Raw genomic sequence first — 10,379 nt, 5'->3', positions numbered from 1 at the left:
TTTGCAAAATGTGTGTCTCTCCTTCTCTCTCTTTGAGATGAATGCTCTTGGCGGCGCGACCAAGGAGTGCAGGGGCACAACTGGGAGGTGCGAGGACTGTGTGAAAGGGTGGCGTTAGGCCACCTTTAGCCCGTCCTGAACGTGGACCAGTTTTACGCTGGGCCGGGTCCCCTGGTATGAATTAGAGCGCCCCGGGAGGGATTTAAGCCTGCCGCCAATGGTCCCAGGGCTATTAGGGCAGCCTGGGATTGCGGGGTGCAGAGAAGTCTTGACCGCCCACAGCTCTCCAGCCCCGCCCTCCGCACTGGCAGCGTGGGGCCGGTGCCCTGTTACGCGAAGATGCCCCCATGCTCAGGGCGGCTTTGCGCCAGCCACCACGTGCCCCGCAGCAGCCCTCAGGCAGGGGAGAAGCTGGGCCTGTCTCTCTCTCTTTGTATCTCTCCGGCTCTGTGTGTGCGCGCGACGGGGGTGACGCACAACATCGCACTGAGCCTAGCCCGGGGCTTTCCCCGGCCGCGGCTCCGGGAAGGTGGGAGGGCTGAGAATGCAGGAGCCGGAATTCACACGGGGCTTGAGAGCCAGCCAGGCGCGGGCGGAGTCACGTGCCGCCGCCAGCCCAGCCGCGCGTTCTCGAATGCTAATGACTTGGGAGTTCCAAATCCGAACGCGGAGGGTGGGGGTTCTCCTTCCCTGCTCTCCCGCACGCCCGGCAGGAATCACCCGGCTCTGCAGGGTAGGGCGCTGCGCTATCACCTGATCGCCGCGCGCGCCGCCCCCATAAGTAAGGGGGGGGGGAATGGTGCTGTCTGGTATATGACACCACCACCCCCTCCTCTGTGTGCCTCGTGTGTGCTGCCTGCCAGCCGCCCTCACAGCTGCCGCCGCCGCCAGAGGAGGATGCTCTGCCTGCCAGCCAGCCAGCCAGCCGATGCAGCCTTACTGCCTTGCTACAGGTGAGTGAGTCCTTATAGCCATGCTGGGGCGGGTACGCCGCAGGGCTGCAGAGAAACGCGTTATCGCAAAGCCTTAGCGATCTCCCTGAGATTGCAATGGCTAGAGGTGGCTGCTGCCATTGCTGTTGTAAGTTTGAGCCCTGCTTTTTTTCCATGAGCAGCCAGGGAAGTCACCGGCGCCACGCTTGTTAGCAGCGGATCGGGTGGCTTGTTTCCTAGATGCCTGTATAGCAGCAGGCAGTTTGGGGGTGATGGAGGTGTTGGTGTGTGCGATTCGAAGGAATAGAGGGAAGGGGATGGTGATTGTCCCCTCTTGGAAGTGGGGCAGGGGTGGGCTAACAATGCACGTTAGCATCAGCCTCCAGCGGCACTCCAGCGTCGTGCACCTGGCGTTATCATTTTCTAGCATGCTACAGTCATTAGTTAATTTTTTTTTGGGTGGTGGTAGTTAAAAAGAGGTTTCTTTTTATCAGTTCACCTCTTTGCAGAATGTATTGGAAGGCATTTAGGTATGTGAAGGTTTAAAAAAATAATTGGGGGAGAAAGTTTTACACTACTTTAGAAAACTGCCTTCTTTATATGAGACCATACACTACAATGTAAATATAAAGCTAATTATATCTTTCTGGTGAGCTCTGTTGGTGCTGCTTTGTAAGTACATGTATTGTATTTCTGGCTTTCTTCTTTGTGTGTGTGTGTGTGTGTGGGTTTCTTAAGCTTTAGCTCTTTTTCATCTTGCAAGAATGAAGAGAATATATGATTGTGTTATACATATCTGTAAAACCAGTGGAGGAGCAATCCTAGAAAACAGAAAGTATCGTCATATAATGAGCCCGTTGATGGTCAGTTTGATTTGTCAGACGTCACAGAAGCATATGTCAAATTGTTAAAATGCAGTCTGCAAAGAAAAAGACATGGGAGTTATCAATAGCGGAAGAAATGAGATGTAATGAAACTGTATTGTGAGTGAAGGCACTAAAGGCTACTAACTCAACATACTATAAGCTCACACGACTTCGTATCAGGATATGTTATGTAATTTTTGTGAAACTACTCATGTAGCCTATTATGGATTGATTTAATTATTTCATTCATTATCCTGGTTGAAAAGATCCTTAAAAATAAGCAAAATGACAGATTAGTAAAATGGGTGTGTCAGCCACTGACTCTCTTGTTAAGATTTTTCTTATGTGGCTGCCCTGTCTCGACTGAACGTTTGCTGACTCTGAAATGAAGATGGGCGTAGCCAGGGTGGTTGACTTTTACCAGCAGATGTCGACGCACTCAGGTACCTGTAGGAAAAACACATTTGGATTTCTCAGAACCAGATAACTACACTGAAGGAATGTGTCCTATAGCTAGACACCATGTTTGCCTCAAAGCAAACAAATGTATTTTGTCTGTCATCAAGAAGATGTTAATTTAATTTCAAAAGGTTGCACCGAGTGTGGAACCTGGTTAAGCTCAGCATAGAAGCTGGGGCTGGCACATGGGATATGAACCATTAATTCCATTTTCCTGGAAACTAAAATGCACTAAAAGCCACAAAAATAGGACAGTTGGTAACTTATTCAGTCCCCAACTTAATGTTGTCAATCTTAGTGGAAAAACAAAACAAAGCAAAATGAAATGTGTCCAGTGGTGCAGTGTGAAGAAGCTTACAGGCTTTTGTCATATTTATTTAAATAACTAAACACTTTCTCAAAGTGATATTCAGGGATAGGACACTGATCTGGAGGTTATTTTTTAAACAAATGAGTGTATATATGCTTACATTTGTCATACTTTTAAAATTAAAGTTTTATCCATGTAAAGGTTATTTGGTGGAAAAAGCATGTTCGGTATTTTAGAAATTAAAGCATTCATGAATAATAGGAGCGACACAGCTCTGTGATTGTCTTAGTGCTAAAGCAGAATCTGTGGCATTTTCAGTATTAACTTTAAAACTGTAAAAACGGTTGTCTGTAGTTCATTTTGGGGAGAGGCTGCCTTTGTGGTGGAGTGGGTTATGTGTAGCATTTCTGTACCTTTAGAAACCCCTGATTAAAATTTTGATTAAGTCACAAGTCAATAGGGTGACCAGATGTCCTGATTTTTTGGGTTTTTTTTTTTTTTTTTTTTTTATATATAGGCTCCTATTACCCCCACCCCACCCTCGTCCCAATTTTTCACACTTGTTGTCTGGTCACCCTACAAGTCAAGTAAATTTGACGCAGCCTACTCCTTACTAGTCTCGTCTTGTAGGATGACCAGACAGCAAGTGTGAAAAATCGGGACGGGGTGGGGTGGGGGTAATAGGAGCCTATATAAGAAAAAGCCCCAAATATCAGGACTGTCCCTATTAAATTGGGACATCTGGTCACCCTATCTAGCTCAGACATCACACAGTTTTGCATGATTGTGAGTCTCTGCTCAGAACTTGAGAAGGGCCCATTACTGTAATACTGTGTGGAATCACACAGTAATTGCTGGGTGAGATTGAGGTGCATTGGCAGAGCTAGGCGGCGGTGGGAGGGAGGTGGGGAGAGACAACCTGCATTAATGTCCGTCTTTAACCAGAGCCCTCAATCTTTAACGTTCATGAAACGTTTACAAAATTCCTCTGGAAACCATATTAAGAAAGCAAAACACAACAGGCCAGTATTTATTATCATCATTAATTTAAAGTAATGTTAGTATAATAGCACCCCTCAAAAAGCGCTTCTTTCCTACACCATTATGTGGTGTATAGATTCCTTATGCATCTAAACATAGTGACTAGAGATTGTATAAAGCCTTAACTTGTGGTCTATATCTGCAATAGTAAAATTATATCCCCTGGACATTAAGTACACTCCCTGTGGAGTGCACGCTGTCTTAAAATATAATTCAGGGGGGGGGGGGGAAATACTCCACCCTCCAAAATATAGCTACAGATGGAATGATTTTGAGATTTTTTTTCTAGAATACAAAATTCAGACAAATTTATATGATCACCCAATTCTAGCAACTTCTCATTATAAAAAATTAAGCAAAACCACCCTTCAGAATGTTTTTGTGATGAAATTTGTAGAATGCTGCATAAATGTCAGTTTCTTTGGAGGAGAGGCTTATTTCCAAGCCTATATTTTTGCAGGAGTTGTGGTGGTTGGAATGTGTATATGCTCTGGGGTCTGCTTATTTGCACAGTAATTGCTGTGTGAGAATGTTCCAGAACAGCACCTTCTCAAGTTATCTCAGTAAATATGTGCACAGTGTTGTGTGTGAGCATTCCAGAACACCCACCTACTGCTAGATGACTGTACAAGCTGAATAAACAATCAGTTTTTAACACTGATACAGCAAATCTCAGTTTAGCCCACAAGGGGATTATTAATATAAAGCTTTTGCACTAAATGTTCATGGTGCAGAAAAACCTTGGTAGTGCAAGGGGAGCTTGACTTTAGTCTTTCTAGTCATTCTGCAATAACCAAACGTTAGTTATGGCTTGTTCAGTTTGTTTGTGTTTCACAAGGAAACTACAGAAAATTTTTTTGCTGAGCAGCTTTATACAGTACTGCAAATGGTTATGCAGGAATATGAAATTAAGTTGCCATATCCTGAAAGATGTAAAAATAGTAGTTACATTTGTTGATCTTTTAAACAAGCCCTTTTTCTTGCTTCTATAGTTAGTTCCCTTCTTACCATAGGAATTAAAATACAACACTACTCAGCAGAAATAATTCACAAAAGTAGTGGCATGGAAAAGTATTCATACAAAACATTAAATATCAACCTTTTAAAAGTTCCTTTTTCTATGTTGACGTTAAACAAACAAACAACCATGATTCAAATATCACCTTGGATGCACTGTCATCCATACCAACCAGGCAGAAGTATTACTACTTAAAGGTGTAGGGCCGTGGGGTGGAGGGAGAATTTCCCCCTTTTTCAGGGGGCTAGTCATAAATAATACTGCTCTGTTATTCATTAATATGCTATTTTAATTATTTTCAACATGTCCCTAAATCACAATTATTATTTAAGAGGTTAAAATACCTACATTGTTTTTGATTTGACAGCTAACTCCTCTTTGTCTTATATGCTCTACGTTAACATGAGAGCACCAGTGGTAAAAATAAAAGAAGCTCTATTTTTATGCATGAATCTAGCAAAACCAATAAATAACTATCTTTACAAATACCTGCATCTTGAACATCTTCAATACGGCTGATATTACTACTGCTTCCTGTATGCAAGTCAGTGCAGCATGTAAATGAAGTACTTAATTTTTGTGGATTTCAGTAGGTGTAATGATTTATCTAAATAAACCAGTTGATTGCATCAAAAACTCCTGAAACATAGCATGCTGCATATATCTTTAGTTGTGACAAGCTGTAAAGCATTATCGGCTATACCCCAAAGTCTCTGCTAGCTTGAATTAGTGAATCCGCTTTTTTAGAATTTAACTGACAAATCATTTCCCTGGGGATCCAAATCCTTATTTCACCAACAACCATTTAACTGAAATGTATACTTGTTAATCTTTGGAGATGTGATGGCCTTTACTGGTATCTAGAAATGGCTGGAAATAGGTATTGTAGAACTTCACTAATGACTTACTGAATTTTCACAGTTAATGAGTACGTGGGGAAAAAACCCAAAGAAACGCAGCAGGACTAATGCATTGCAAAATGTAAATTGTTCACTTATTTTGAGAGTTTAGTTTTCATTTGATAATACTACTTAACATAATGTACTTTGGTAAAAATAATTAAACACTCCACAGCACCTTATCATTAAATACTTATTGAGAGCTGGGGAAAGTCTGCTGCTCATGAAGACTAGCTAATGGTTGGTTAATGGAATTCGTAGTCTGTGCCTTGGATTTTCCAAAGCCTATTCCAATATCTTCAAGTGTGGGGAATGTCTGCTGTCTTTAACAGTACAAATATTTACCTTATGGAGGAGAGGACCATATTTGTTTTCTGAGAACCCTGAATACTGCATAAGAGTACACATGTATAGGCTAGGTGTCCCGTCCCCCGGATAGTGACAAACTCAGTAAAGCTTAAGCCTGGGAGAAATCAGGCCTTCATTAGAAAACCTTTGCCCTCCTGACTGCTTTCTGTTTAGTTGGATGAACTAAATGGCACTTCATTTTGACTTCTGTAAACAGTTTTTGCTATCTGCTGCTGTAAGCCAATCTTTCATTTTAAGAAGTATGCTGGTCACTAGACAATTTATTTTAGCCCAACCAAATGTATGTAGTAAAGACCTCTGGAGGAGGAAAAACCCACTTTAGGGTACTCATACTTATGAGAGAAATTTCTTTGTCAGCATAGAAAATATTTACGGTTTCTTGACAGAGTATGTTTTAAATAATCTTCCTAATATGAAGATTTGATTTCTCTACATTTGTGTCAATAATTTTATTATGACTTGCAACCACTGAGAAACAAATAAACAAAAAATTGACTAGGTGAATAATTTAAAAGCACTAACGTTATAGTATATAGTAATGACTGAAGTTGATTTATCATTAACTTAGATTTTAAAAATCCATTTCTGATTTGTGAAATCCTGGTTATTATTTTTGAATACAAAGCTAACTACTTTCTGATTTATTTACACACTATTACAAGAATGAATGCTCTCCCCCCCGTATATAGCATGACTAGAGAAAAAATAATCTTCACATAATGAATCACTTTTTTATTTTAATACGATAGATGATTGTTTTTTTTGTTTGTTTTTGTTTTTTTTGCTACCATCAGAAAATATGCATCAGCCACTTTATTTTTAAGCCTGACTTCTCTGAGTGGTTGTTTAAAAATCTCACATTTGTTAAGAATTGGTTTCCTAGTTGTGGGGTGGGTGGGGAATAGTTTGTCATCATTGCAGAAAATGTCAATAATAATCTGTCCCTTCATTGTTTCATTCTTGGGTTTTTCTGTTCATGCATGATTTGGTTGTCAAGAGATTTTTGTGGGAATATGTTCACAGAACATACACTCACATACTGTACTGTATGCAGTGTATTTAATTATAAAATTATAACACAATATTACAATACAATGAAGTAAAGAACATTACAATTCTCAGTCAGCTGGGTGGGGCAGAATGCAGTATTTAACTGTAAGCCTTTTGTCTAATAAAAATGTCTGCAGCAAAGTGTCTACCAGTCAGCATTCCACTTGACCGTTTAAAGACACAAAACCAAAGTTAATGACTGTATTTTTCAGTTGCCATGTTGTATCTTGGGATTTTGTGCATTACTAGGGAGTCTGACTTTTGTATCATAGCGTGGCTAGTCAGAGAATCACAAATTATCTATCAAATAATTCCTGTTGAAATCACTATCAAAACTTTGGGCTGAGTGAAATCCACTTGTACCTTCTTCTTTTGCCCCCTTTTTTAAGTTAAAAATGAGATATAAATAGCTTCATAATGGCTTCCAAATGGTAACAGGAGACAACACAAATGTTGCTATTTTGAAATATGGCTTTTGAATGCTCTAGTTTTATTGCTGCTGTTGTTACTATGTTTCATAGAATTATATACAGTTATATTGAAATTTAAATCTTAGTTTAATGACCACTCTAAATCTTAGTTTAATGAGATGCTGTACTTAGAAGTTTGCGTCATTTATTAAACATCCCCAACAGAAAAATTTATTTGAGCTGCTTTTTTTTTTAAAGAAGATGCAAGCACTACTTGATCCTTATACATTTTTACAGTATTTTTACAGGCACACTATCTAGAGGACACAACTGTGATAATCTTTGTCTCTATTAGACTTTTTAAAAATCCTAAATGTAAAAGTAGACTGATGTCCCCAGATTTTAACTGTGCTTAAAATAACATGCAGAATCATTTATGCTTGCAGGATTTTAGCTTAAACTGAATAAAATGTCATACAATGCTCTATATAGTTAGTGTGAATTTACTGAAAATTGTGGGGAGGAGGGTTGTCTGTGTTTTTGTTTGTTTGTTTGTTTTTTTAAATCCAAAACAAAAAAAAAGCACAGAGAGGATCTGTGGGAGGAGGGAAGGAAGAATATAGGATCGGGGAAATGCCTGTAGGATTTTTTTTTTAAATGTTTTGCAGAGTGTTTTGTTAATCATTAAATGTCCAATTATTTCATTTATAAAAGGAGTGGAAAAGAACAACTGTTAAATTGTGACTACAGGGTGACAGTAGCAATACAGAAGAACCAAGTTCTTTGTTAGTCTCTATAGAAGGTATGAACAGTAGAATTTAAATCAGCCTAGAATTTAGACCAGTTTTTTATGGTTTGTATTTCTCCACTTGTCAGCAAAAGTTGAATAGAAGAGTACTGTGGTGGAGTCTGTTATTACTAAGAGTGCATTATTCTTACAAAATGTTATATGCTATGAAGTATTGTCATAAAATCTGATGATTGTCAAGGTGAACAATGTACGTTTTGTGATGAGGTATTTTTGAATTTGGTTTAATTTATGAACTTTGTAATGGATGTCCGCATCATTGAAACAAATTAGCGATTTAATTTTAGTAATAACGCTTGTTTGTTTTTTAGGGATAAAATTAAATTGGGGATGGGGCAAAAGGGAAAATATAAGAATATGTAGCTCTTGTCTAGAACTTGGCTCACTTTAAAGTATTCAAAATCACAATGAAAAGCAAGTATAAATGGTAAATGATACATATTTATAATCCATGTACTCTAGAGCTAGATGGAAAAGCAAACAAGTAAAAATCAGCATTTTAAACAGAACTTAAAAAAATTACATGAATCTTTAAGATTTATAAACCTGTAATCAGCATAAATTGTGGGGAAAAAAGAGGCAGAACACGAGCTCCGCCATACAGCTTTACATATGCTAAAACAGTGATGGAGAAAATAAAGTGACCACCTGAATTTACTTTATATTATATGAAATTGTAGCTTTTCTGAGTTAATGACGTGTTTCCAAAAATCTGTGTTACATCTGTGTTTTGTTCGAGTGACGGTTCTATTTGCTGAGCTGTTGGTCATATTGTCATTTTGTTATCATAGGGTTTATTTGAAAACACTTTTTTTGCAGTGCATCTAAAGAAAAAACAAATGGTAATATTTCAGAAAATGGCAGATTATATTGCAGAGTTAGGCTGTGAACATAGGGGCCCAATCCATTACCATTTAAATTCAACAGCAAACTCAGCAACTTCCGATTCTTTAAAACAAAAGTATCAGGGCAAGAACCTCAGCTGATATAAACTGCCATGCCATCTGATGAAGCAATGCTCTTTTACATCACTTGAGGATCTGGCCCATAGCGCTGTGGCAACATTACATGTATCCTAAACATGCTATTTCACATGTATTTGGAGCTTCTCTGAGGATGAGAGAGAGAGAGGGAGGAAAATAGCTCATAAGTTAAAATTAGAAGAACATGTATTGTGAAGGTCTAATTTTTTCAATTAAATAGGATTAACTTCTACCTAGGCACAGTAAAGTATTGAAAGTGGTAATGTGAAAACAAGACTAACCTGCATACATAAGCATCACTCCTGTTGATATCAGGGCACATTTTGCCTGACTGAATACTGCAAGATTAGACGTAAATTTGTAATAGCTTGATGAGCCATATCCTCCGTTGGCGTACACTGGCATTGCTCCATTGGCTTCACTGGAGTGATGCCAATGTACCCAGCTAAGGAACTGGTCCAGTACCGTTTAATTTGTAGCTGTTGAGTGTTCTTATCTATATACAATTCTACTTGTCCCAGAATTTAACAAGTAAGCAATGATTAGATCTTTATTTAATAATTTCCTTATTTTTGATAGGATGAAGGGGGCAGGTTAACTTAGAGGGTGGGGTTTTTTTTTTAAACATTTTATGAAAAATTCATGGTTGCGGGGAAAAAATTAAATTAAATTCAGAAAATTTGGACGAGCTCTATTTATAGTTAACTAATATGGTGTTGTCTAGCAGAGTAGCAGATGTGACTGTTTGGAAATCCTAACTATTTTATAACTTTCTATTGCTTTTAATACTGGCTGAACAATACTTAAAAATAATTTCAGTGTTGGAAAAACAAATGTTTAAATAACATTTTGCTTCTGATTGACTTGAAAAGCCGTTCAGAAAGTTGGGAACTGTTTAAAGAGTTTTTTACAAGAGGCTACTATACAGTTAGTGTCATATGAAGTCATTTTGAAGCAAAATGGCTTTAGACTCAAATGCTCATAGTAGTTAAAATCTTTAGCCCAAATTCGGCTCTGTTGCACTAGTGTAAATCTCTGGCAGAAGTCCAGATATTCATTGCTGGAACTGAGACCAGAATTTTTGGCTCTTTATTTCCCAATACATTTCACTCACACCGAGAAAGCATTGTTCACTACTGTAAACCCAGATTGCCGTGCTGAGGAAAACACATTTACCTTGTAAATATCACTGCACTGAAGGGTTTTTTTGCACACCTTCATCGTTAGATATGCA

At 38.7% G+C, this 10,379-nt stretch overlaps 1 long non-coding RNA gene across 1 annotated transcript in view; it reads left to right on the top strand.

Annotated features, from left to right (window-relative positions):
- Positions 1 to 895: 895 nt before the first annotated feature.
- LOC120398633 overlaps positions 896 to 10,379 on the top strand; it is a 91,000-nt gene continuing 81,516 nt past the window's right edge. The window contains exon 1 of the long non-coding RNA XR_005594588.1: positions 896 to 953. This is a non-coding gene — a long non-coding RNA (uncharacterized LOC120398633). The remainder of the gene's footprint in view (positions 954 to 10,379) is intronic.

Source organism: Mauremys reevesii, linkage group 2 (genome assembly GCF_016161935.1).
Source record: "Mauremys reevesii isolate NIE-2019 linkage group 2, ASM1616193v1, whole genome shotgun sequence".
Taxonomy (NCBI): domain Eukaryota; kingdom Metazoa; phylum Chordata; order Testudines; family Geoemydidae; genus Mauremys; species Mauremys reevesii.
Note: the sequence above shows the minus strand (reverse complement) of the source record. Positions and strands in the feature narration are given on the sequence as shown.